The following is a 2,452-nucleotide window of genomic DNA, read 5'->3' on the forward strand; positions in this document are numbered from 1 at the left end:
ATTTTGTAAAAGAAAAGGAAAAGATCTTCAGCACAAGGCCTACGCGAGCGGTCGCACGTGTGCTTAAATCTTTCCAAAATATTTTTATTTATTTTTAATTTTTTATGATTTTTTATATTTTTATTTTTATTGGCAAAGAGATATAACAACATACAATAATAAAAAAATGCCAAAGCTAAAGAAATAAAAACAAAGACAATAAAAAACAATACAGTCCAAGCCCAATAAGAAAAGGGGTGTAGAGATTAAAACCGGGGGTGTAGCAGCAAAGTTGAGACTACCAGGGGTGTAATTATTAAATTGGCGGTGCCACATAGTGGTTTTCGGTCTGAGCCCAAATGAATGAAGGGGTGCAACTGTGAAGATTGGAGGTGCCACAAATACTTTGCTGACCAGGCCCAAGGCCTCTTTTCTCGTTTGTAGGGAATGGTGGAGTGAATAGTAGACGAGGGGTGCAGGGAAGAAACTCTAGCCACAGCCAGGCCCAAGGCCCTTTTCTTTTTGTTTGCAGAAATGGCAGGGGAGTGCGAACGAAAATGTAAGGGGTGGCAGGCAGAAGAAATGCGGCCCAGAGCCAGGCCCAAAGCCTCTTTTCTAACCCTAGTAGAAACATTAGGGGTTCTGCAAATTTGCCCCATTCTTATTCATACACTCAAACACCCAAGCCTCTTTCGAGAGAGAAGCTGTGGGAGGTCGTCCCTGCCGCGGTCGCATGCCACCGTCTCCACCACTACTACAAGCTGTCGGGAACCGTAGTCAAAGGCGTCATCAAAGACGCCGGTCACGCCAGAGCCGTCGCCGGTCACCGGAAGGACTCTTCCCCCCTCTTTTCTTCTTCGCGCGCGAGAGAAAAATTCGCGCCCCTCCGCGTCACGTCGCCATCGCCGGTGACCGCAAGGGCCACAACGTCTAGATCTCCTCTTCCGCCACTCACACTCCAAATCGGCCACCGTCGTGCTAGCCGCCAGCGTTGCCTAGGGTCGATGGTGCTCCTAGTGCTAGTGGCTCCGCTGACTCTCCTAGTCGCTATCTAAGGCCATCACCAGTTTGCCAATGGAATAGGTGCAGGCAACAACATCTCCCATCTTCTCCTATCAATTAGTGTTGACAGTGCAAACGGCGAGGCCTCTTTCTCAGTTTTAATCAATATGTATTCTATCGTGTGCGTGATGAACCGGAAGAGAGGGTCTGATGCTTCAAGAATTGGGATATATGATGATAAGAAGCGTAGTGAAGGTTAGGGAGTTGATCTGGATTTCTCTGTTGTGGTTTGAATGCAGGGGAATGGGATTAAAGGGAAATTTACAGTTTGCTCTTTCGACTCTGGTTTTCCGATTGGGTATCCCTTATTGGATTTGAATTTGGTTTTTGGTTGATGATGGGGATGTTAGTGTGGGTTAGACACAGTGGTCATTGAGCTAGCTGTTGGGGTATAGGCAGGAAGGAGAATGGCTGCCCAGACCGAGAGAAGCAAGATGAAGGCTATGGTGATGGTCCCGTGAGCAACTTGTGGAGATTTGGTTCTTTTTTCTTTGCAAATGAGAAGAATCAAGGTTTGGGGGAACTCTATGGATAAAAATTGTATAAAAACCTAGTCTGACTTGAGAAATTCAAAGAGGAAACCATACTTTAATATTTGGTTGTGATCCTATAATGTTTTCTGGGTGTTGGCTTTGAAGCAGGGAAATAGGAAAGCATTTTTAGTTTCCGGGCTAGGTGTCCTTATAGTGGAAAAGGGTGAAGATGTAACAGAGGTATATGGTAGCCAATGCAACAACAGAGATGAAAAATACCAACGCAAACATAATGATCAAAATGATGCTATCATTCGGCCATAGCAATAGGGTCACTAATTCATGCTCGAAATCAACTACATTAGCTAACCAAGATAGGAAACTCACCTTGAGGAGCTGATCTTTTGTCTTTCGCTTGCCTTTGTCTTTTCTTTGATTGCCTTTTTTTTTTTATTGCTTTTCCCTGCCTCCATGATACTATAACCAAGATGATCACCTCTATTGTCGTTGGGAGTGAATTCTTCCCTAAAATCTTCTAACAAACTTTGCTCCCCTCAATTCGATATCACCCTCCCACGTCAGCATTCCCCATTTTCTTTTTTTTTCTTTTTTTTTTCTATTTTCTTTTCTTTTCTTCTTTTTTTTATTTTCGTTTTCTTTTTTCGTCTTCTTTTTTTCAAAAGATTATATAAAAAAATGAAATTAAATCCAAAAATAATAATAATAAAAAACTAAATCAAATACTAAAAAAGTAAATCAAAAATAAAAATAAAATAAAATAAAATAAGATAAAAATAAAAACTAATCTTAATATTCAGTCACCCGGACGAAATTGGGTGTTGACAAAAATAATAATAAAAAAATAATAATAATAATAATAATAACACTAATAATAATAATAATAATAATAATAAAAATAACAATAATATTAATAATAA

This window comes from Vigna radiata, chromosome 11 (genome assembly GCF_000741045.1).
Source record: "Vigna radiata var. radiata cultivar VC1973A chromosome 11, Vradiata_ver6, whole genome shotgun sequence".
NCBI lineage: Eukaryota > Viridiplantae > Streptophyta > Magnoliopsida > Fabales > Fabaceae > Vigna > Vigna radiata.